This window comes from Papilio polytes, unplaced genomic scaffold, assembly GCF_000836215.1.
Source record: "Papilio polytes unplaced genomic scaffold, Ppol_1.0 DF823923.1, whole genome shotgun sequence".
Classification (NCBI taxonomy): Eukaryota; Metazoa; Arthropoda; class Insecta; order Lepidoptera; family Papilionidae; genus Papilio; species Papilio polytes.
In genome coordinates, this window is record NW_013525281.1 from 1,176,787 (window position 1) to 1,204,740 (window position 27,954).

The window sequence follows — 27,954 nt, forward strand, 5'->3', positions numbered from 1 at the left end:
GATTCGAACCAAGCACTGGTTAATGTCATTATTATATGTTTCTCCAAGTTTATTTAATGTCACTTAAGTCGCAGTTACTATAAGAATCGACTTATTCCGTACCATAAAAGTCAACATAAAATAGATACAGCTGTGTAAACCCACATATAAATTATGATCTAGCAAACATTTCATTATGTTATAAGGTTATTACTCTTTGTTAAGGATCAGTGAGGACCGGTTTGTTCATGAACCATGAGAGATTGCGCCATTGAGCTTTTATGAACTAGCTGTTGCGAAACTTCGTCCGCGTGTAAAAAAAGTTAATATAGTCTATGCTATTTAGTGAAAACGAAGAACAGCATACTATAGCAAGTGGCAATATCCTCTTTAAGTGCGTCTCCTCCGTCAATAAGGGGAGGCAACGCATCTGCAATTGCGGAAGTCTATGTGTAGCGGTCGCTTTCCATTTCGGCGGTTTCAGGTGGCCGCTTGCTCGTTTGCCACCTTATATTATAAAAAAAAAAGTAGATGACGATTGATTCATTTATAGAGCCTTATGTTACGCATCCAGAATGTAACTTACCTTCGCATACTTATGACGGATTAAGTAATGATGCAATAAACCGATCAAGATGACTACATCTATTAAGTTCAATAATCTATACTCTATATTATTATAATAAAGCGTAAACACAAACTTCTTTGTTGCCTAAGATGTCAGCAATTACAGCATATTTTTGAATAATTCTTTCTTTAATAAAAAGCTCTACACTTACGTCATGCTTTAGGCTATATATTTTAACGCCATTAAACTTAGGGGGTAAATATTTTGGATAAAAACCGTAATGTGCGAAAGAGACCATAAGTTGCTGCCAACATCAAGGAAGCAAGGTTGTCATCATGTCATGTCATGTTGACATTTGTAATTGATAATTTGACAAATGTAAACAATAAAATAAAATTTTCATAATTTCATGCGAATAAACTCGTACGGAAACAATAAGTTTAATAATATTAATGAAAATAGTATATAAATCTAGCTGGTCCTTACGACTTCGTCGTAATTAAAAAAGGAAAAGGTCATAGCATATGTTACTAATAACGTTGCTTTTTAATGGTGCAAGAATTTTTAAATCAGCCCAGTAATTTTTGAGTAGTACAAATACATACAAAAATACAATTTTCTCTTTATAATATTAGTATAGAAGTAAAGATATAAACCAAATAGTCCTTAGGTTAGATTCACTTGATTCAGTCCCATTACTGTGTGATTTTTTCATATGTTGCTTTATCTTATTTGTAAGTTATAACTATTTTTACCGCGTTTACATTTAATTTAACATACTTCATAAAAAGGTGTTAACTGAGAGCATTGCACGAGGATTTTTATGGGCAAATAAACGTATCACGAATTACCTTAATTTTGTTCACGTATGTTTTAAAATGTTTTAGGTAGATTTTTCTTGTCGAGTAAATAATCGGTTTCTATACTTTTAAACGAGCGAGTGTTGTCTTTATAAAAATCTTAAACAGAACCTAACTATTACGCTTTTAAAAACAGTATAACTCATTCTAGTCTTTTACATCATAATATTACTACACTTAGGGACTTGACTGTGAGTACGTCAAAGTGTATTCACCTAAATCAACGTAAGGGACTTCCTTAGTGAACTACTAGCTTTCGTTTACGACTCCGTGAGCATGGAATTAAAAAAAAAAACAAAAGCAAGTAGACTATATGTTCTCCCAAACTATCCTCTACATCTATGGTAAATTTCATCGAGATCAGTTTAGTGGTTTAGGCTACAAAGGCGAACACACATCTATCCATCTATATTTCCCCGATTATAATATTAGTACGTAGCTTTCGGACGCGACTCCGTCCGCGTGGAATAAAAAAATAAAAGTGAGTAGTCTATCTGTTCTTCCAGACTACCCTCTACATCTGTACTAAATTTAACTGAAATCCGTTCAGCCGTTTAGGCAACAAACGCTAATAATCTATCTAAACTTTTGCATTTATAATATCAGTAACTAAGAAATAAGACGAACGTGACTGGTTAAATATAGCGTCTATAAAAGCGTCCAACAATAAAAAAATAACATGCCAGTATTCTTGAAGAATTTTACCTGCTGGTAAAACATTGAACCGAAGAATTCTTCATTGAACCTTTTTTGCGAGGATGACTCTTACAACTTTACCTGCATTATAAATTCTTGTGCTGTTACAAACTCCTTATTGTGTTTCAATAAAGTTCAATTTTGCTTAAATTAAAATGCCTGTATTGGTAATGAATTGTATTGGTACGCTTGTTACTTGAAAATAGAGTCGTAATGTTTTAATAATAAGTTACAATATCAAATGTAGTATAAATAGAAATGTACGGAAGTTTATGTTATCAAAATACATCTTATGTCGTTTATATAAAGTCGTATTTTGTATGTCTTAGCGATAAAAGATATTTATGTTTACAATTGCGATAATAAACTTTATTGCTCTGTAATAAGATAGGAAATTGTTAGATTTTATTAGTTTAAAGGCTTTGTAGGAAATACCTCAGATGACTTACAGGGAATTCCTTTGTGGATGTTTCATACTGGATAAAGTTCTAGAATAGTTTAGGGCTTATGTCGACTGGATTGCGAAACATTTGAGGTCTCTTAAAGGGCAGACAAAGGAAGCATAGTTCAGGTTACCTTTGGAATGCTTTGTGAAAATTCTTTTAATAAACATTTTTGTAATGCTTTTGAAAGCTTTATTATTTAGGAATTAAATACGAATTTAGAGTAATTGTGAAATTTTATTAGAAAATTTTAAGAAATCGATTATTAACACTCTCAGTAAATACTAAATCTATATTTAACCATTGAAGTAATAATTCGGGTGTTGAATTGCCATATGACAAAAATCCGAGGCTTGATAAAAACTTAATTTATAGTCTATGTGTTCTCCCAGACTATCCTCTACATCTATGCCAAATTTCATCGAGATCTGTTTAGCAGTTTAGGCTACAAATTCTAACAATCATCCATGCATCTAAACTATTTTATTTTACTAATCTTACTAATATTATAAATGTGAAAGTTTATATGGATGGATGTTTGTTAGAGTTTGTAGCCTAAACGGCTCAACGGATCTCGATGAAATTTGGCATAGATGTAGAGCATAGTCTGGAAGAACACATAGTCGAGTCGCCGGCGAAAGCTAGTTAATAATATTACTATGATTAGTAAGATAATGTACTAATGTTAGTGTTGATATTTTTAATTAACATTCTAGTTTTAACTAATATTCTACTCCAGTCATAACCTCGTTGTGATTATTCATAGTCAAGTCTCGGAAATTCATTTCTATTGTGCATTGTTGTAGTTTTTCATGCATTTTCAATACAAGTTTGAAATGTCAAATGAGACATGTCTAAGTTTGAAAGTAAAGTGTACTTTCATATAAATCCGTATATACAATAAACAAAAGACTGTTGTACTTAAATGTAGGTATTTTTGTGGATAACAGACGGTCGGGAAATTAAAAATAAAATTTATGTAATTCAAACACACAGAAATAAAGCGTGATGAAGGTATAAAAATTTACGAACTTTTGACTTTTGAGTCATATCTATACTTCTATACTATTATAATACAGCCTAAACACACACTTCTTTGTTGCCTAAGATGTCAGCAATTACAGCATATTTTTGAACAATTCTTTTTTTAATAATAACCCCTACACTTACGTTACGCTATAGGCTATATATTTTCACGCCATTAAACTTAGGGGGTAAATATTTTGGATAAATACCCTAATGTGGGACAGAGGCCATAAGTTGCTGCCAACATTAAGGAAGCAAAATTGCCATGGTTTGTCAGAGTCATGTCATTTAGACATTTGCAATTGATAATTTGACATATGTAAACAATAAAATAAAATTTTCATAAATTTATGCGGATGAAGTCGCAGGGGAACATCTAGTCCTTCTATAAAAGACCAAACAGCGGCCTTTATTAAATGTATATTATAAACGTCCATTAGTTTTTAGAATTTATTAGCGTTACATAAATCATTAGTTAGCGCGACATTGGACTAAGCTAGTGCGGTAACGCAAATTCGCCGCAGCTAACATAAGTATAACTTAACCGCAACCTACCCTTTACGTAATAAACCGGTCATGTAATAAGTATAATGCCATTCAAACTTAATGCCGGCTCGTCATTATGACCGTAACTCTACGAACAAAACTTACTGCAGATATACAATACAAACTCCGCCACTTTCTACAAATAACTGATTAGATAACTGTGAGTTAAAAAAAATTAGCCGTGTATCACTTATCGACTTTTTTTATTATTCCCAACAGTCACCCCGCTCTGTCCCCACGTGGAGACAGATGAGAATAAAAAGTTTCATCCGTCCCACCTTTTCCGACGAGGGGACGGTTGGAACTTATTTCATAACGGTTCCATCTGTCACCTTATTGGTGATGGGATTAAAAGGTGGGACGGATGAAACTTTTTCTCACGTGGGGACAGACTAGGGTGACGGTTGGGAATAATCTTCGTAAAGATACATTTAGAAGCTGCGTTGTATTGGTTTCCGTTGCGCGTCTCGTTTCAATTTTTATATAATAATAATAATAAAAATATGATAGTAGTTTTCAAGGTGGAATACTGCCAGTTTTCCCGACTGTACATACCATACTTTTTCTAGATACAAATATCTTTGACGGCTATAAAAAAGTTTCAATGTATACATTTTTTTACAACATTGTAGAGATAGTAGATAATGTAATTTTCATTTGACCAAAATGTATCAGAAACAGGTTTTAAAAATAACACAACGGAAAAATTGTATCCAACAAACTATAAATGTATTTGTTCATTCGCATTTGATTAATGTAAAAGCATAGACTAATTTAATTTTCAAAATGGCGTCGGTTTTTTTCTCGTCACGTGCAGTCGTGAGGCGTTTTTAAAATAACAACATTAATCAAATTATTAATCAATCTATGTCAGTTCTATTGGGATTTATTTTAATTTATTTGATGGATAGATTGTAAAATATTTTATAAAATGAAATATAATATATTGAAGCTACAATAATATCACGTCTATTGGTAAACTATTATAATGTGAACCCTGAGAAGTCTACAACCCTACAGTTTTTCTTTCTCATATAGAACATCCATACATAAAAAAAATTGCATTTATGTTAGTAAGAAATGAAATAACTTTAGTAATGTATAATTACAACAAACGAGTTACAGCGCAGATGTTTTTGTCGAAGGATTTTAATGTATGCGACCTTGTCGTGTTATTTACAATGTACAGTTATTGACTGGTTTGCTTTAGAAAGAGATAGAAAGTATGTTCTTGCTTTGTTTTTTGTATGATAAAATAACAGTTTTCTTCTTAAAAAAACTGTTTCACGGATTAGATAGCGCTGAATGAATTAAACTTTATTGCATTTTTATTATTCAATAAATAAGAGATGAATGTAAGGAATTTAAATGTTTCAGAATATCATTTAAAAAAGTTCTTTTTTTATTCTTTTCTTTCTGGTTGACTGTTCTCTGTCATAAGTTCCCAAGCTATTCTTCAAATGTTACCTATTTTATCTATAGATTTTTTATTCTTTATTCTGAGAATGAGTTTAATGATCGTGAGAAAAACATAAGTTTTTATCTTATCTTAAAAACCATAATCTTCAAAAATCTTAATTACAAATTCGGAGTAAAGTGAACAAAGGTCGGTTTTCAGACTCAGCGTTTATTATTATACATATATAAAATATTGTAATAACTAACTTACATTATATATTTACAATGTATTAAAATGAATCACATGATATTTATTGGAAGAAATCTTAATAAAAATTTTGTTTCCAAATGCGAATATTACGCCATCTATTATCTAGTAGCATGACACAAGATCAGAAGAATTTAACGCCATCTTACGGTGAGTAGATTAAAGTTACCTACAATACGATAAACTCGCCTTTTTAAAAGTTTAATGAAAGAATTTATAAATAAAGTAATATTGTTTACCGGCCAATACAATTAAAGGTAAAAAGTGTGTATGTTAATTGAAAATATAGATAATTAATTTTACAAGTTTTGTGATCTAATTAAAATTTTTATACGAATACACTGTTGTAAATGTGTATGTAAACGCATCGTATGCAAAACGATCTTAATGTCCCTTGAACTTTATGTTAAAATATTCTCAAACAACTTCTAATCTAATTATGCTAATAAGGAATTATAACATTAACTATACTTTTCCGATTAGCCATTCAGCTACTGCATATTGGAAGCCAACTTCCAACAGCCAATATCCAATAAGCCAACGTCAACAAACGATGTTGGAACGTTTGTACTTTGTACGGCCGGCGCGTTGGGCCCTCAACAAAGTGCGTTCAGTCCGCGACCGCATCGCGCGCTTTATGAACGTACCCGCTTAAATTTGAATTTCGAATTCGAACGTTCGAAATATAAGACGCGCCACGAACTATTTTATTTGACATTTGTTTTTTAACGAATCGATTATTTTTGACGTGCATTTCTACGATTATTTTTCGTTTTTTGTTTTTAATTTTCGAACGTGTTAGTGTTGTGTTTTTTAAAAGGGCGATTTTGGAAAATGTTCTCTTCGTCCGAATAATCGGTCGCATCGTATTATTTTTTGGTAAGTTTTATAACCTGCATGGTTCTATTAATATTTTGATTGCAAGCCGGTCGCATGTCTGTTTATTTATTTTATATGTTTATGTCATAAAAATATTTTAGTGTACAGTAACCGTTAAACGGGATGCAGTTATTGACAGTTCAGTTTGGTTCCATTAACTATAAACATTAAATATGAATTTAAAATCATTAATTCATCATACATGGAATATGTAAAATATTTAGCTGAATAAATTTCTAATTGGATTAACTATTATTTATTTCTCGTAAGTAATTATTAAACTAATATGACTAATTTTGGGGTAAATTATGCTAAATAAAAGTTAATTACGAACTTAATTTTAGTGAAATTAACACACCAGTTTAATTATCTACGTTCTTTAATTAGATTTTTAATTCATTTCGTGCAACAAGTTCTTGGAAAAAAAAATCTTTTTCGTGGCTGCAAAACCAAACGACCTCTGTCATTCCCCAAAAATATAGCTAGTAAAAATAATATGCTGTATAGAAACGTCAAAAGGTATTTCATTCATATCTTTTGACATTTACTCCGGGAGATTTTATCATAGAAGTTATGTGATCATTGAGAATCCGGCCCACAGAGTATAAAATAACGTAACATGTGTAGGTAAGGCATTTCTTTTGAATTATGCAGCTGAATAACTAAAAAAAGTCCATAATATTATGGTTATTTCGTTATTGAGTAAATCAAAAATGGATATTATTAATGTGTTTTCCATATAGAATTATATTTATATTAAATTCAAATTGTTGTATTCTGTAAATAAAATGTAAAAATGAATACAGGATTTATCATAACATTTAATACAAAACTTTTTAAAACTAATAATGCAAACATTTAGTTGGATGGATGTTTATTAGAATATTTAGCCTAAATTGCTGAACGGAAATCGATTAAATTTGGCGAGCAAAGTCTGAAAGAACACATGGGTTACTTTTTTAATTCCACACGGGCACAGTCACGGGCAGAAGCTAATACAAAATGTAAATCGCGTAAAATATATGTAAAAATACATAGATCTGTCCAATTGATTACGCGGCAAATATTTGAGTGGCATTACACATGCCCGTGGATTAATTTGAAGTGTAAAAAAATTCCTTTGCCTTTATCGAAATGATTGTGATAAAAAAAAAAACAAAGCTATAACAAAGAAACTACGAGATATACGTTATCGGTTATTTACGTCTGCTACGAGATAGTGTTGTGTAACTGCTTGCAATGAGATATGCTTTTTTTATATTATAAGGAATCAAACGAACAAGCGGCCTGAATCTGCTAAACTGGCGTAGACCGCTGCTTACATCTGCAATTGCAGATGCGTTGTCTACATTCATTCAACGCAGGAGAAGCAGATAAAAAAGATATTTCCCTTTCCTATGCGTATTCTGCACCGTCAAATCAACGTTCCCTTCCCATATTCTTCTTATAAGATAAAGGATGGGAAGGAAAAGGAACTAAAGTTGGGCCTCAACGGTCAGAATGAATATTCTGTCATATAAATTAATGTATTAATGTTAATAAAATGTTACAATTTATGCGCGGTTCACACTTGGCCAGTTGCAATAGCCAGTTATAGTTTGTAGGGACTGACGCCAGTATTCACTAAGCCAGTTGACCAGTCCAGCTATTGAGCGCTGCTATTTAGTAGCATCTCAATTATTTGACTTTAGAGAATACGAAGTTTTAGCTTAACCATGGCTTTATAATTTACTATCTGTAGCTTGCGACTTCGCACGCGTAAAATAAAAAGTAGTAAAAATGTAGCCTATGTTAGTCTAATGAAAAAAAGGTCAGTCTAAATTTATTTACCGACTTGTTTTTTTTCTGTTCTGTATTATGTATTTAGGTCACTGGTAAATGGAAGAATCTTTAGCAATTGCAATAAAACTGAAAGACTAGTATTGGAAAACTATTCAAGTCGTTGGCACGTAGAGGTTTGTTGAATTTAATATAAACCAATTTGTTCCTAGAGTTTTCTTGTTATGTCCACAGACAGTGGCGCCATCTGTTTTAGTAACTTTATCGCGCGCCTTGACCTCTGCCAACACCTAAATGGGCAATTTGGATGATAACACACACAATAATATTACGATAAGCGTCATTTTAATGTATTCATAAAGATTATTGGAGTATTTTTACCCGCTTTTTGATAAAATAACACATGCACATGTATGCACGGACTTTATTAGTAGTATAGCAAGCAACACTGCTTCATATATTAATAGATTTTGCCTGCGACTCCGATTAAAAAAAAAGTGAATAGCTTATGTGTTCTTCCAGACTATCCTCTACATCTATCCCAAATTTTATCGAAATCCGTTCAGCCGCTTAGGGTACAAACTCTAACAAACATCTATATAAACTTTCGCATTTATAATATTAATGATAAATCATTATCAGACTTAAAAGTCTTATTTGATTATTATCAAGATAAAAACTTTTTTGCACACTGTACAATCATGCTATATTATATAACTCTAATTCAATATTAAAAAGCATGATAAATTAAAGCTGAGGTAAAAATGGCAGTTAATAATAGTGTAACTGTTTACTGTTGAAAAAAAAAAAGATTAAAAAATATGGCCGCACATTTTTATCGCTTTTTAAAAACCACATGGGACTCGAGTAAGGTTGACGCAAGAAACTATAAAATGAAATTTATAGTGTTTTGTTTTTATTTAGTACAGTCGAGGATCGGTTTTAAAATAAATGACTAAATTTAGAAAAATGTTTAAGTTCCTGCGACTTAAAAATGAAGTTTTATTGTTCTGTTATTTATAGTCTGTGTAGCAAAGGGCTGTTGGCGGGAAAAAGTGACACATATTTCTCGTTACCATGTCCACCTTCCTTATAACATAAAGTCGTAAATTAAATATTTTTATGGACTATAATAGGATTTTTTAGGTAAGATGTTTTATTTTTCATTGCTATCGGGGGTAAAACTTCAGAAGGTACTTCTGGGGGATAGACAGGGTATATAAAACCATTTCCTAGCTCAAGTCTAGAGCTCAATTTTTTTTAATTCTTTATTTCCAAAATATTATAATACGGATACATATGTCTCTTACGTGGTTTGTAGGCGTCACACCTTTTAAACATTTATATAAAATAGCATGCAAAATTACAATGAAATAAAGAAAAAAATTGTGTAAAAACCAAATAAAAAAGAATATAAGATGTAAATGCAACAAAAAATCTTACCTATTATAACAAATTTCTAAGTTTCCTCTTCAGGGACACCCTGTTGATTACTGTTGTGTTAGTTAGTGGTTACAAATTCCCTTTCCACCCTTTTCTTAACAGGAAAGGATGGGAAAGAAAAGTGGATTTGACGGTGAGGAGACGCATAGAAAGGGGAAATGTCCTCTTTACGTACGTCTCCTGCTCCGTCAATTAAGGGTAGGCAACGCATCTGCAATTGCGGATGTTTATGGGCAGCGGTCGCTTTCCATTTCGGCAGATTCAGGTGGCCGCTTGCTCGTTTGCCACCTTATATTATAAAAAAGAAACATTTAGAACAAATGTCGATCAATTTCCGTCTAGCTTCTACACTTTAAAAGACATTTGTCGCAACAGATTAAAAAGTAATCGATAGTTACAAAGACCGCGTTCAGGAATCCGGAGCGTGGGATGAACGATTTGTAGATTGGCGACCTAAATATTATCTGTGCAACAGAAAGCCTGTCCGCAAACAGCTTGTGATGTCTGTACTTCGTAACTGTAAAAAAGTTACGTCGAGTACACACGATGTAACTTTGATGCCTGGATTATACATCCCAGTGACTGTCTTAATATGCTAGGTTCTAGAAATATGTAACCGCTAACCCGGCATACATCTTACTAATATAAATGCGAAAGTTTAGATGGATGCATGTTTGTTAGAGTTTCGAGCCTAAACAGCTAAACGGATCTTGAAGAAATTTGGTATTGACGCAGATAGTCTGGAAGAACACATAGGCTACTCATTTTAGTTTTATTTTAAATTCGCTCGGACGGAGTCGCGGGCGAAAGCTAGTATAAAATAAAAATTGTACCTAGCTATGCCAGTCACTGGAGTTTAGCCTGATGTTTGATTTTGTGACAGCTACGTGCATATAAGTTGTGTTGTTCAAGAGTTAAAAAGCTAGAACTGACGCGTCTTGACTCATAAACTCTCGTAGGTTCAACTGGTATATCAGCTTCTACCCCTTTTTACTAGCATGCATATTTTCAATTTAGACCTGGCACACATTGTGCGATTGTCGATTGTTTTGCAGCTGAACTATGGTACTAAAACTCGAATAGTGCGCCTCCATATAAAGTGATAGGAATCAAAGCGAGACTAAATAGTTGTATGACCAGAAAGTGTTAAGACTGAATGTGGATGGAAGAAAGTATCGATGGATTGTATGAAAGAGGATATGCTTAAGAAAGGAGTAGATTCAGATATGACGGCTGATAGAGATGTATGGAGCAGCACATAACGTGCCCACCCAAGTAAGGGATAAGGGCAAGTGAATGATGACTAAATAGTTCGATAGTTTTGTTTCAAGTAAGATGTTCGATCTCGTGCTTCAATCATAAAAATAAGAAACACGTGAACAAAACGCAATCATTCACAACTCCTACCTGTTTACGACAGCGTGGGAGGAAGTTGTTATTTTTTTATAGTGGAGTTTGTTGGCTATAAAGCGCGGAACTTATAGTGTACGGGGAATTGCCGATTGGGCAAATGTTTCGCAATCGAATTGACCTGATCGATTGATTGGCTAACATTGTTTTATGTTTGCATTGCATTGAATAAACAGGAAATTGAATTTGCTATGTAATAAATATTTATCGTTACTTCCTTTAATTCTTAGTAAAAAGTCTTTACAATTTTACGTTTCTATGCTAAGAATATAGGCTGTGGCGACTAAATTTTAGGTTATGTCTCCTGGCTGAACGTCATATAAATGCTGATGTTCCCGACGCTCGTTTGCCCCTATCTTACTATACTAATCTTACTAATATTATAAATGCGAAAGTTTAGATGGATGGATGTTTGTTAGTTTGTAGCATAAGCTATTGAACAGATTTCGATAGAATTTGGTACAGACGTAGAGGATAGTCTGGAAGAACAGATAGGCTACTTTTGTTTTTATTAATTCATCGCGGGCGGAGTCGCGAAAACTAGTCTCTTATAAAAAAAAACAACGTATTTACTATTGGATAGTAAGACTGAATGTGACCGTGCCATTTGGATGTTGTTATATCTGGATTTAACCTTTATAATGTTATATATCTCTTCACCTTTCAAGTAAGATAAGTTTTCGAACGTAAAATGCTTGAAAAAATAACTTACCTTTTAAGTGTTTGACCAGTCTAGCCGATAGCCGTGTGTAAGCAACACAAATAGACCACTTGTAAGTAGCATGGGAATGGACGTTTCGTTATAAAAATCGTGATCTTTACTGGAGTTTGTTTGACAATCAATAAACCTTAAAACACTTTTTCACTGCGCCACTAGCCGTAAGTTTCTATGGTTACGAATGCACTAGTGGAAATGGTACATATGTAAATTGGTCATAAATTAGCAGACTCGCTTAAGAAAACCTTTTTTAGTTGATGATTATCAGACAATACATAGACATTAACTACAAGACAGAAGTTTAACATATGATGGTCAGAGGAGCGTACAGTATTACTATTACCAATACCAGGGGAAGGGAAGAGACTTGATGCGTCTGAGATTAAACGGATGTCTCTTTTTGTTCTGTCACTATAGAAATAGCGTATATCTCGTTTGCTGAATCACAAATTCGTCGACGAAGACTCAATTATAAATAAGACCGGTGTTAATTTCTGCGGTCGAGCCGTCTCCATTCAAGCAGCAAATGCGGTTATTTGTGGAACTACACATGCGACTCCTGTCCGCACCAATTATTTATAACAGTGTTGAATGAAGACGGTTCAAAACGTTCCTCTGATATTTGATATTCGAATAGCATTTTTTAAATTTCAAAATTCGAACATAAAGCTTTTAAATTTTATAAATGGTCTGTGTTTTTTTAAGTATGTTTTATGTTTTTTAATCTGTGAGACATGTCATAATAAAAATGTTAAAACAGTTTCGTCGTTTGTAGAGACAGGAAATATATACTGTTGTAATATAAGATGCCTAAATGACCCAATTAGTGTTAATTCACTCGTCTAATAATGCGGTATATGTTTCAGTGGGGAATGCATACGATGTCAACGCGTTTGGAAACTCGAAACTTCTGTATAAGTACACAAATGTACTGTAGAGTTAAAACGCAACGCCTAATAAAAAAACACTGTCATTCCTTAAGAAATATACGTTAATTTACATGTAAAAGTGAGAAATAAATCGGATTTAAAAGCAAACGATCCTTATATACCTATAAAATCTAGAAGATATAATTCAATTGTTAGGATATACTAGTCTATAAAACAATGAATATTGAATGACATGAGCATATGCTATATGCAATGAATTCTCACAATAAACCTTCTATTTTAACAACCATTTCTGTTAAATACAACAAAGCTCTAAGAATTTTATAACAACTTTTCCAAACTTCAACAAAGGTTACTCATTCGCATTCAAAACGAATCAGAATTTGTTAAATAATTCACGACATGAAACAACATTAGCATTATTTATTTCAATATTATTTAAATGTGCATCTTAATTCGAATTCAATTCGTCTCTGATACTGTTATAACAACCGTTTATAACGCGTTTAAAAGATAATTATGTTTTAAAATTATTTATAACATAGTCAATAATTAAAATGTGAAATGAACAAAAGTAATCATCTTTTTCTAATGATACTGGATGGCTTTATTTTTAATCTGTATAGGTATAAACTTAGGTACAAAATAACTTTGTAATCTATGACGACATAGAATAAAAAGTTTGTACACACGAAATATTTTTGGCGCGTAAACAAAGGGAAATTATAAACATCCAGATTGTTAGCAATTCTTTCTATCTTTTAAAGTATTTTCTTAATTAAACGTTTTCTTTTTATTTCTACATTTGGTTATTTTCAACATTCAAAGGAAGCACGGAAATGCGGTTTTTTATTGCCGCGTTTTATGGATGCTTCTCTAAATATCGTTAACTGCTTTTATTGCTTTTAAATAAGTGTTAGGTTATGAATAGCACTTATCTGTCTTAACTAAATATATGTTAAAATTTGTTATACAGTCTCGTTTTATTTATGATTTCTACAAAACTGCGTTTAACGAAGTTTTAAGTTAAATACCTCGCCAACAATTCAAATGATTATTTCTTTTTTATATGAGTTCATATAAATTTGATTACTCACACTCTTGTTTCATAGAAATCATGAATTTGCAACAAAATCCTTAACATCTTCATCAATGTCTAATGAGTAACCCTTGAGTCGAGGTTGCAGTACCGTTCCTTTTATTTTAGCAGCCGGCTTTCATTGTGGCTAAATGGGCTACTGGCACAAATCAAGCTGTCACTGCAACATCCCTGCAACATGTCTTAATTGCTTCAAGTTTATCATTCCAATGTGCTTATTTGCTCCCACTGTCGTATTAGAACAGGGACGGATTTGATATTTTTAATTCGTATTAAGCGTTTATTTTTTGTTATTTTTTACGTTGTGAAAATTTAAAAGTATAGATATAAAATATAAACTCATCATCAACTTACCCTTATCGTTATTAATATTATATATTAGGATCGGCACAGTATGTGCTGCTCTCTCTATCAGCCGTCATATCTGAATCCACTCCCTTCTTAAGCATATCCTCTTTCACACAATCCATCCATACTTTATTCGGTCTTCCTCTTCCTTTGCAGCCATTCACATTCATTCTTAACACTTTCTGCTTTATGTCTCCATCGTCTCGTCGCAGAACATGTCGATACCACGCTAACCTTTTAAAAATAAACTAACATGACTAAAATAATAGTAATCTTAAAATACCTAAGCTGATTGTGCGACAACAAATATTACCACAAAATAATCTTCGTGGTAAATTAAAACGATAGCTTAACTTTTTGGATTTAAAATAAAAAAGTCTAACTAATTTACAATACGAGTAAATATTTATCCTATTATCTAAGGCTTATTAGCAATACCTTGGGAACTTTTCATTACAATCTACTTTACTATTGTACATAAAATGACATAAGCCGTAACTTAACGGTGCATTGTGACACCGGCATTAGCACGTATAATGAAAACGGTGACTGATTAGACACACAATTGTGGAGCTTTCACAAAAAAACCACGCTCCGGAAACCGATAGCGTCGTCAGAATTTGGGTTAGGCGATAATTTTAACCATTAACATTATCTTATTTCTTTGTGTTATCTAAAGAAATGTCGACAGTACATTCAGAAGTTATTAACATGTTGTGTAAACAACTGTTTTTATCAAATTTATTGAATTTAATTTAGTACCTCATTAATTATACTGCAATCGAAATAAATACCACGAATATAGACCAAAATATTGTCTCTTTGGATCTGCTTTCATCAAATTCTATCGACCTGATTAGTCGCGCTTTGATTCTTATCTATCTGTACTAATATAATAAAGCGTAAACACACACTTCTTTGTGGCGTAAGATGTCCGCTATTACAGCATCTTTTTGAGTAATTCTTTTTTTATATAAAGTCCTACACGTCACGCTTTAGGCTATATTTTTTTTTAACGCTATTAAACTTATGAGGTATATTAATTGGATGAAAACCTTGATGTGGAAAGAGACCATAAGCTATGAGCTGCCAACATCAAGAAAGAAACATTGCTAAGGTTTGTCATGTCATGTTTTTTGACATTTACAATTGATAATGTGACAAATGTAAATAATACAATAACATTTTCAAAATTACATGCGGATGAAGCCTCATGGGAACAGCTAGTAATCTTATATAGAAGTGTGCACACTACTCGATTTTTAGTTGTGTCCTAAACAATTGAATTGGCCACAAAACAATCGACAATCGCACAACTAAAGTGCGGCAGTTTAGTCAAATGCGCCCGCTTAGTGTTTATTACAAAGTGAGTCCATCCCTGGTCCCAATACAAACATTCTCTTGTAAACGAGTATAGGTTTGCTCAGCTGTGCCTGTAGCTCACGACTAACTCTGACACCTCACTCCATTCGGTTTTTCATTCTAATACGAGTACAAGTAAAATCACTTATAAGTAGACGAATTTAATTGAAATAAGCGTATTTCTTTGGCTGTTATTTCAATTATTATTAAAAGATTTACTTTGTAAAGTATAGTGTTTAAATTGTCTGTTGTTAAAGTCTGTGAATGTAGTGTTTTAAAGATAAAATAATTTGGATATGTTTGTTATAAGTTCTCATATAACTGAGAGGCATAAGAAGGGGAAATGTCCTCTTTAATCGTCTCCTCCTCAGTCAATTAAGGGTAGGCAACGCATCTGCAATTGCGGATGGTGGCCGCTTGCTCGTTTACCGCCTTATGTTAAAAAAAAAAACTAGTTTTATTTAGCATTAACCTTTAAAACTATTCTATCCAAAACATCAATCAAACAAAAACTTGTAATATGGGCTATCTGTAAAAATGTTAAATAAATATTTTAGAGTGAAAAGTGAAACGAAAAAAAAAACTTCTACATATAATTTATGTTCTCTTTATTATTTTTTCCAACAATATGAAAGAAAGGAATGCTAGGTCCGTTGCTTGTATAAAATATATTAAACTCTCGTATATTTATTTCAGTAGACAGCCGTGAAGGTATGCGGGAAGTTAAAACAAAACAAAGCCGTTTATGGAATAAGTTACGACGTACAAAATTTTATTCTTATTTATACGGAGAAATTAACACTAAATTGTAACGGGATGACGTAATAAATTAACGAGATAAATATTTTTAATCTGTATAAAAAAATATTTTCATATTTTTAGATTACTATTTTTGGATTTTTGTATGTATTCGATTCGCGTAAAATCTACTGGGCCGATTTCAAATCTTTCGCCGTTACAAAGATAATTAATCTGTGAGTAACATAGGTTATATCTTTTGTCATTTTTTTATTCTGTTTTATATGTTTTCATTATCTAGTATTATCATTGCCTTAAATAACACTAATAAGTATTATATTTTAAAAATACTATTTTCACGTGTTATTTATTGTTAGCAACCCTATTTTAGACGTTGTAAATTATTGTGAATATCATATTACAGTTTACATTTTCTATAAGTAAATATCAAGACTGTTCCCTCTATAGCCAGCTCGAGTTCTGCGGTTGTTTGTAATTCATTTAACCGCTTCATTCGATTTTACGCGTCGCCAACTTTATTGCGTCAATCAGTCGAGAATTGCAGGATAAAATGTCGAGTGAAACTATAAATGTAAACTTAGTAATATTAAAAATGCAAAAGCATCGATGTTTTTTGCCTAAATTTGCAAGTGTAGAATAGAATTTCTCGCAGATGACTATGGTTTGAAATGATATTATTTTTTTTCTATTAAAATTGTAAAGTGGCTTTACAACAAAAAAGTCTTTGCCCGTTTGTCTGTTAAAAATATCGATTACTTTACGTCATCATTTCCTTAGAAGTCATTACAATAATTATGTTAACATCACAATTTATATAATTATTCAAAGAAATAAATACTTCTCAAAGATCTAAGTGCAACAAACTTATTTAACTTGGCGCCAGTCTCAGTCTTTATTAAACACTATACTTTAACATTGAGACTTACTGCGAAGAGCGTAAAGTTGAAATTTGCATGTACTACAATGAATACATATTTGCCTATGCTAACAGATTTGCAAAAAATACTTCGCACCTTATATATACTGTAATGTCAAGGTGTTAAGGTGCAAATTTGCATAACAGAAGTATAATAATAAGTTAGGAAATAACTAATTACACGGTTCGTAACAAGTTGGCAGTAAAATGAATGGCAGAGAAATGTACGCGTCGCTATGGCAACCGATGTTTGTTTGAAAACCGGCCAGTAATGGAGGATTCGTTTGAATTTCGAACGCTATTAATTTTTTCATTATTACAAGTCAATATTTTCTTAATTGACATTCTTTTATCAGATTTTGATAGCCAGCTTTGAAGTGTTAGCAGTACTAGTCGTAAACAGTTACGTTCAATAACCGTGAAATTCCACCGCCACTTGTATTTAAACATATACTTATCTCTTTTTTATAATAGGAATGAGAGAGGGACGACATGTTTTATACAACGGTTTCGGTACTGAAAACAGCCGCTGTCTGTGTCCGACACCTCAATCATTTTCAAGTATTACCCACGCATATTATATAGCCCAATAATGTCACTTTGTTTTCATTTTGCACTAGGTTTCGCCCGCGACTTTGTGCGTGGAATAAAAATAAACAAAAGTGAGAAGCCTATGTGTTCTTATCTTTTACATCTACACCAATTTTCATCGAAATTCGTTCTGTCGTTTAGACTACAAACTCTAACAAATATCCGTCCATCCATCCATTATAACTTAACAATCTTACTGATATTATAAATGCGAAAGCTTAGATGGATGGATGGATGTTTATTAGAGTTTGTAGCCTAAACTGCTGAATGGATATAGATGATACTGGAAGAACACATAGGTTGTTTACTTTTGTTTTTTGTAATTCTACGAAGATGGAGTCGGGGGCGAAAGCTAATCTTAAATAAAGTGCATCCATGATCCCAATCAGACATCATTACGTGACTTCCATTCCGCCCCCGCTACACTAGCGCCATGCATCACTGGTGGGCAGATCCCGCATTCCACGCATTCAAGATGTCTTCATAAATTCGACTTAATATCTATTCATATGCTTTAACTAGTTGTGAAATGATTGTAAGTTATTACATAGCTCGAATTTCTATTGTTACGAAAGATTTATTTTATAATATTTCAATAAATTTAATTTAAGTAACCGTTTTTATTAAGGACAGGAAGCAATGCGGGGTTTAGTTCTTGTAGGCACTGAGCGAGATTTCCACTATTTTTACCTTGACTAAGGGGGGTAAAATTGTTTTGTTAAAATTATTTCTTTGACTTGTAGCATCAGGCCACACTCAGAGACTAATAATGATACTTTAATAGACTTCCTAATTGTCTAGAGATATCTATGGATTATACCCAAGTGTCTATTTATTTTCATATAGAAAAATTATGAATAGTCCTGGTATTTTTGAGATGCACTTAACGAAGTTAGAACATAAATTAATTATGAATATATTAAGATAAATTTAGAAAGTTTTTCCAAGTTAGTTTAAGATAACTCAAAGGATAACTTTCCCTCGACATGGGGTCTGCACTTAGCTGTGAATATTACACTCATTAAGTATTATTGAATAAAACAAAATGTACTATTAACGAGACTATTTATATGTTAATGTCGATGTAAAAATGTATTATGTTTCCTATAATTAATTGTCTATAGTTTTATTGACTTTATGGTTAAATTATTTAAACTAGTGGCTATCTATTGGTCGAAATTTGGAGATAAAGCACTACCAAAAATATTCATAAAAACTGTCTTTTTATATTTACATTTTATTTAATAGTTAAGTTCAGTTGTAAATATCAAAATTCAAATAAGGAATGTCATTGCTGAGAATTTTGGCAATTTTTATATTGGCAGCATTTCTGGTATTGGCTTGTTTGTCCTCTTCACGCAGTGCAATGTTTTCCAATGTATTCATCCCCTAAGTTTAATAGTGTTAAGTAAATGTGTAGTAAGTGGGAAGCTTTTAATAAAAAAATGGTTATTTTTATGCTATGATTGCTAACATCGTTAATAACAAAGTTGAGTAGCCAATCTTACTAATATTATGTATGTGACAGTATGGATGGATGGATGTTTGTTAGAGTTTGTAGCCTGAAAGGCTGAGCGGATCTGGATGAAACTTGGCATAAATGTACCACGCGGACCGAGTCCCAGCGGAAGCTTGTCTATACATAACAAAGCGTAAAAACACACTTCTTTGTTGCCTAAGTTGTCAGCAATTACAGCATATTTTTCAATAATTCTTATTTAATAAAATGCCCTACACTTGCGTCACGCTTTAGGCTATATATTTCCACGCCATTAAACTTAGGGGCTAAATATTTTGGATAAAATCCCAAATGTGGGAAAGAGACCATAAGTTGCTGCCAACATCAAGGAAGCAAGGTTGCCATGATTTGTCATCATGTCATATCATTTTGACGTTTGTAATTGATAATTTGACATATGTAAACAATGAAATAAAATTTTAATAATTTTATGCGGATGAAGTCGCACGGGAACAGCTAGTTTAGTATATTAGTAAAAAATGTAATGTGCTTTAAAATGCAATTATTTAAGACAAATATTTTCCTTTCACTGACATAGATTACAAGTTATTTCTAATTAAAATTGTGTCAAGAACAGAGTACAGATTAGAGATTGAAAAAGCTTTAAGAGTCTGTTAGGGCGTGAGAATTGGGCAACATATGGCTCTTAAACTATAAACAAATTATTAGACTACACGAACATTTTACCAACAGACTGTTATTATTAAAAAATAATATTTAAGTAGCGTTAAGTATATACATTTACTACTATAAAGTACCCATTTTAAACTATAACCTTTAAGAATAAACTAAAAAGTTATTAAAGCGGAAAATGCCGATCAAACTAGAGAGACTAAACAAAAAACACATACTGTATATAACACTGTTTATTAATTTAAATTTATAAATATAAAAAGCAGAGTTACTAAAATATTTCTAACAATTTCATCATCACCAGCTCGCTATATGTCCCCATCGAGGGGCTCCTAGCCTACCCTAAGTATGGGGTGAATAGGCCATAGTCAACCACGCTCAGTACCGGTTGGTTGACTTCACACATATCTTTGAATTTCTTCGCAGATATGTGCAGGCATCACGATGTTTTCCTTCACCGTAAGAACGTCGGGTAAATTATGTACATATGTAAATTCGAAAAATCGATCACATTGGTACAGCGGGATTCGAACTCACGACCTGTTTACAAGTCAAGTGCTTAAACAACTGAGCCACCGACGTTCCCTAACGTTCTAACAAATTAATTTGCAAAATTATAAGGTAAATGTACTATTACTTGACAGACCAAATATAGACAGAGATGTCTAAAATAAAATGACCTAAATACTTGGTTAACATATAATTAACATTGTAATAAAATTAACACAAAACAGTTCCAATACGAAAAGGAAACAAAGAAAATTTTCACTAAAATTTTAACACTTCTAGTCTGTGGTTGACAACCTTTTTTAGCCATCTACAAAATCTGCTAACACAAAAACAACACAAATAAACGTGAAATTAACACAGTTGAACACTTCTTAGGAAGTCTTTGATGTATGCCGACGATCTAAAGATAAACTGAATGAAGCTTATGAAGGAACGGACGTTTTGATTAGCTATCATTAGAGTGTCTGAGAGATTTGCTTTAAATGAACTCGATCTGTGCACTCTGTGAGTATGTTCATCTATTGTATTTTGTAAGTCTTCAATAACCTATGCTAGAGAATTCTATGACATCGCAATTCAAAAATAAGGGCCTCCGTACACTGACTTTATCGGCCGATAATTTAGTTGGGCGCGTAATCTATTTGTACATGTATGATTTTGGCTTGACAACCTTATTCGATCCAACTATCAACCGACAAATGTAGTGTAGGCACTAAAGAAGATTGTGATTATGTGCGAATTATTTAAGACTTTTCTTAAGAGGAAAGGAGGAGAAGGAAAAGTGGATTTGACGGTGGAGGAGACGCATAGGAACGGGAAATGTCCACTTTATGTGCGTCTCCTCCTCCGTCAATTAAGGGTAGGCAATGCATTGCAATTGCGAATGTTTATAGGCAGCGGTCGCTTTCTATTTCGGTGGATTCAAGAAGCCGCTTGCTCGTTTGCCACCATATATTATAAAAAAAGTTTTGTTTTCTAAATTGTTCGGCTGTTAAAAAAATCATACGTAGTAATACCATAATGTAACTTATGTTAATAAATACGATAGTTTGGATGGAGGTTTTTTACTATCTCCAAAATATAGTCGGGAAGAACATAAAGGCTATCTAATAAATTTTCGCATTAATTCCGCGCGGATAGGGTTACGAAGGAAAGCTAGTATCTAATAAGGTTGAACTTAAAACAAGAATTAAATAATTAAATACATCGTTCAGAGTCAACGCACCATTCTGTCATCTACTAGACATCGATAATCTTCAAAACTCAACAAGTCACGTTTAGGAATTTCAAAAGGCAAACAATCGAGCGTAACGTTTTGAGTTGATAGTCTTCAATTGAGTGGGAATAACAAAAAATATGTTATTTATTCTGCTTCATTGGCTGACAGCACGTGCCCACAGCGAATGTTTTTTTATTCTTTTTTAGTAACGAATGACCACAGATAACCCTACGTCAATGGATTAAAAACTTAAGTCTTAATTCTAATAAAAATATATTTATCACTTATAAATATTTTATTGATTGAATAAGTGTGTTTAAACTACACGGTAAACAAAACATTTCAAAAGAAAATACAAAATATAGTTTGTACAATGTTATTTTATTTAAACAAAACAAATTAAAAAAGTTACGATAACCACAATCTACAAAAGATATATTTAATTCATATGATTTATTCATCATTTGTAAACTCCGATTAAGTAATCAATAAATACCAACGTTATCATTTCCTAGAAGGAAAAAAACAATTCATTTCATCATCTATTGTGACTGTCGTATTTACAAAACATTTTACAAAGAAATTGAATAAATCATGAAGGGACTGTAACTCTTTGTTATATGCATTCAAGATGTTGAAATTTATGAGATTCTTTAAAGCCATGATAAAACACGAATACAGAACATAAATAATCCGGCAGCATGTCACAGATTATATAAACATGTTTAATATGTAGAATTTGAGATTATCTATAAAAAAAGATCGATTTCTGACTACCAGCTCGAATCGCTGCGTCTAGTTTTTATAATCTGCCGTCAGAATTAAACACCGTTTTTATCAACGAGTTTTTAATTTAAACGCAAAAAGCTGGATCAACCAAATTAGGCAACACATAAAACAGAATTTTTTAACTTAAAGATCTTGTTCATACTTTTTTAATCTTTGATGTAGATTAAAAATCGTTAACGTTTAATACATTAAATCCTCTTTCATTAAGTATACGATTAGTTGCCAGTGTTACTGGCCAGTAATTATCGTTAACAGTTATTAGTGTACGTTGAAAATAATAATTAAAACGTCGCATGGCTCGTTTGCATGCGAAATGCGCGCATTAGCTGTAAATAATGAGCCAACCCGTAGTTTAGACAGCTTGTTCGCGATAGCATCCGGCGAGATGCAATTTTTCATGCCAAACAAAATGGCGGGAAATGCAACGAACTGGCGCGAAATGTAACATTTGTTATCTGTGGTATTACATTTACGAATGATATACAGAATGTTTTAATAACTTTAACAAGTAAAATAATTAGATTTTCTACAATAATGGTTCTTGAAATTAGGGTGGGAAAAGGAAAAAGTTATTTAAATTGCCCGCATCTTTTTAATCTAATTAGTGGGCGCAGCATAAGATTGTCTTGTCTTGAGTCTGTAAGTTTTTTATCTGTGTAATTTATTCTTTACAAACTTTATCATAAAACTAGATGTTTCTGTCTTCTCGTCGACTTCATCCGCATTAAATTACGAAAGTTTTATTTTATTGTTTACATTTGTCAAATTATCAATTACAAATGTCAAAATGACATGACATGATGACAACCTTGCTTCCTTAATGTCGGCAGCAAGTTATTGTCTCTTTCCCACATTAGGATTTTTATCCAAAATATTTACCTCCTAAGTTTAATGGCGTGAAAATATATAGCCTAAAGCGTGACGTAAGTATAGGGCATTTTATAAAAAATAAATATTCGAAAATATGCTGTAATAGTTGACATCTTAGGCAACAAAGAAGTGTGTTTTTACGCTTTATTATAATAGTATAGATAGCATATAGATAAGTATAGATATATAGTATTGTAATGTAATAAAATCCAGTAGTGATCTAATAAATCTTAAAGTTATAGTCAATATCTGTACAATTAATTTCCAGCATTTTGATACGAGAGTGGGATTAACGTTGGCGTAGGCTTGGATGCAACCGACATAAATCGGAGAGAAAATTAGTATTGCTTACGACATATCCGTTCCGACAAATATAATTTTCGAAATTAGAGCGTATTGATGGATAGATTGTGCAAATATAAACATAAAAACTACGAAAAATAGGATGATTATTTCTCAACTATCGAATCAGTTAGTCGATGTTAGAAAGATAACCTATAAAATGTTCTACTTGCAGGACTACGAAAGAAATGTACTTAGAAATGTACTTATTTCCTTCGCCTAGATATACACATTTGTAAAATCTAAACTATACTTTTGTTTTGGGATAAGATACGAAATGAGTATATTAGAGGAAGTTTGAGAGTAGCCCCAGTGGTTGAGAAAATAAGGAGTAAAAGGTTAGAGTGGTATGGGCATGTTATGAGAAGGGATGAATCGCATGTGACAAGAAGAATATTAGTTATGAATGTGGAGGGGTACATCGGTAGAGGTAGACCTAGAAAGAGATGGATGGATTGCGTGAAAGGTGACATGATCAAGAAGGGAGTGATGACTGAGATGACGAATGATAGAATGCTTTGGAGGACGAAAACCCGGTGCGCCGACCCTACGGGAGTAGGATAAGGCAGGGGAGATGATGAAACTATACTTTTGTTTTGTTAGATGAAAACCAATTGTAAGTGCACCAATTGATGGAAATGTCACCAGGTGATATGTGTTTCCGAAATAGGTAATAACTTGTTTCCTAAGTTTTAATCTTTACGTTTTTAAACAAACTCGTAAATGTTCTTAATTAACTAGTCTAAGGACCTGTCCCACAATTCTTGTAAATTGTCAGATATTAAACCAATTTATAAACTATGTGATGGAAGTATCGAATTTTGGTACTCCATCTGACAGTGACGTCACTTTGAAGCTATCTGAGCCTCTATCAGCCAGTGATGGGAAAGACCTTAAATACTTTTCTTCTAATTTGCCCAAATTTACAGTTATGCCTCGTTCGCATTAGGCTAGTAATTTAGTCGACTAGCTATTAATTGAATACTTAAAACTTGTCTTAACAACATTTATTCAAGTAAATTAGCTAATCCTACACAAGAGTAGTTACTAAAGTACTCGGTACTCGACTAAATTACTAGCCTAGTATAGGCATTAAGGTCGGCATTCACTGACTTCCCCTTTCTTTTTAAATTACTTCGTCCTTCAAGCACAGCTGTCAATTAGCACAACATGCACCTACCATCGTGGTCCTAATATGGCATTTCCTGAAGATGTGGAGGCGTCACAATTATGAGTTATATTTAGAACTGTGACGTCATCGATAAAATATAATAAAACCGCAAATCTACGTCACAGACTTACTCAACATGTATTATTATCCGAAATAAATTTTATCCTTATATGAATAAAAAGGAAAAAATGTTGAACTTTTAAAATTTCGGTCGCAGAAATATCAACGCGCATTTTTTGTTTTCAACGGTTCCCTGAATAAAATTTCAGGTACTTAGGTTTTACTTCAGGTATTTTTAATTATGTTTATAACATCGCGTTTCACTTAGCTATTCCAAAGGTTACATAAGTGGGTTAAAAAGGGTTAACCGTCCACATTATGAATAACTTAAACTTTTAGTTTCTTGTGTTAGGAATAAAATTAGTACCGTGCTATAGAATTGGCGCAACTCTAGATTATCGGCATAAACGTCATGTACCTAGCTGACAGCTGTCAATGTCACTAGAAGTATGGATAGATTTGGCGCGCATCCTAAGTCTTGACGAGAAGTATTGCTCTGAGTTAAAAGCGACAGTATCAATTAAATAAGTTGTCTAATAGTTGTTACAACTTTAGTAAAGCATTTATCAATTTTAAACAGCTTATCTTTAATATCTAGTATTCTAAGAGCCTGTCCCACCGAATTGTAAATTGGCTGATAACAACGTGTAAAATAAGTGACGGAAATATCGGATTCCTTATCTGAAAGTGACGTCATTTTTAAGCTATCTGAGCCTCTATCAGGCAATGGTAGGACAGGCCCTAAGTCTGAAATTTTATTAATCATTTACTTCCTCTACCATTTTCCATTTCAATTAATAAGTAACGTGTAAGTACGCGTCAAGATTTAAAATATACGTAAAGATAAAAATTGCAGATTTATATACAATTTTAGATTTAGTAGGAATTTTTCTCTAAGCGTTGAAAATGTTAGAGAATTAACGGTGCCAAATATTTGACGTGAATTCGCATCGATTCTATACTAATTGGCTTTTCGATTTATCTCACGACTGTACCTCGCTACTAAACGTGTTATATGCGGGACTGTACATCATCCATCTGTCACCATGTCCTGACCTTTCAACCTTCTACACCTTAGAAAGTACGCAATGCGACGACTTAATAGTAAATTATTTGTTAGGATATAAACATAGCGATAAGAAAAAACTACAAATCATACTTATACTTACTAATATTATAAATGCGAAAGTTTAGATGGATGGATGTTTGTTAGAGTTTGTACCCTAAACGGCTGAACAGATTTCTGTGAAATTTGGTAGAGATGTAATGGACATACTGGAAGAACACATAGGGTACTTTTTTTTAATACCACGCGGACGAAGTCGCGGGTGAAAGCTAGTTACAATAATTTTCTTGTTACTCTACGGATTAGGAGAATAAAGAACAACTTGTAAAGAAACATTATAAGTCAATTCTGTACATCTACTCACGTCAAAATGCTACCGTAGTTATAAAAATTTTGCAAACAAACTAATCCAGTGATTTTAATAAGAAAATGATAATAAAATAGATGTACATTTCGTATCTTGAAGACGTAAATACACTGACAATAGATGGCAGCACATTGTATTTTTACAGCTGTATTAATATCCAATATTTCTCATATTGTTTGAAGATTAACTAATTACCATACAGCGTAGGATAATTTAAATGCCTTAAGCATATGTCACTTCATTACAGTAATTATCTAAGTGTGTGTTACTAACTTATTAATATTTGGGTTAAGTTAACTATTCGTTATCTGTAACATACTCCGATATTTATACGGTTTAAAAATAAATATTTAAATAGGTTTGCTATTAAGTACTTTAAAGAGATGTTAGGTCTGTCTTTCGTTATGATTGGAAGTACAAATTATCGGCGGCCATATTGACATTTGCAAATGATTTTTGAAAGAGCTCAAAAACTTCTTCAAATTAACTATTTTTGAAATTACTCTAAGAATTTAAAACTAAATTTTAATAACAGTTTATTCCCATTTTATTTAAAACTGACGTTTGATAACTTTTTCTACAAATGTAATTTCTATTGTTTTAAATTTATCGATACATTTAGCTCTCATATTAAAGACATCCCTAGCCGCACCGTGACGTAATCTGTTTGGGGAAGCTGCAACATTTTAGTACGTAATTGACCAATAATATGTAATAACGGTCATCGTTCAAACAAATAGAGCGACTTCAAAGGCCTCTTATCTTAGGTATCGACGCAGTTTCATAAATAACCAACGGGTCGCTGAGGTGACTGCTAGGGTTGCTACATTTAAAATTTAACAAATATTAAATACGAAATTTGAGATGGATTAATGTTACTTCGTATCTAACGGCTTAACGGATCCAATTAAACTTCGTATAGATATAAGAAATAGTCTGGAAGAACACAGGCTACTAATTTAGGTTATTTAATTCCGGGCGAACGGAGTCGCGGGCAACAGTTATGCATAAACTCTGAAGAAAATTCAACCTTTCCTTGCTTAAAAAAAAAGTTTATTTAGAACAAGACGACTTGTTTAGAAACAAAATGACATTTTAGATATGAAAATAAAAAATAACTTAGTAAGATTAAAATATAACTAACTAGTTTTTTAAAACTAATAATTCAACGTTTACTACGATCGTATTTGATGTAAAAAGTGTCAAAGGGTTTTGATTAAATGAAAGTTTCTGTGTTGATATAATTTTATTTTTATTAATATCGATTATATTTTAAAGTTGTTGCCAACCCTATGGCATGTTGCTACGATTCATGTCGACGATGTTTAGTTAACGAGGCTCATGTTTTTTGGACACTTTGTATTACAAATGTATAATAGGACATGTTGTTTTCTCACAAGGTTCTTGTACTGTCACTACTTCTAGGTTAG

General features: G+C 32.4%; 1 protein-coding gene across 2 annotated transcripts in view; it reads left to right on the forward strand.

Annotated features, from left to right (window-relative positions):
• The window catches only part of LOC106102565 (lipid phosphate phosphohydrolase 2-like), a 54,385-nt gene that overhangs the window by 718 nt on the left and 25,713 nt on the right, over positions 1-27,954 (forward strand). Inside the window, exon 1 of one of the 2 annotated variants that reach the window (XM_013282086.1) lies at positions 6,399-6,663. The exons of the other annotated variant lie outside the window; for it this stretch is intronic. The gene's annotated coding sequence lies outside the window, so the exon portion shown is untranslated. Of the gene's footprint in view, positions 1-6,398; positions 6,664-27,954 lie in introns of those variants that run through there. 2 annotated transcript variants of the gene reach the window in all.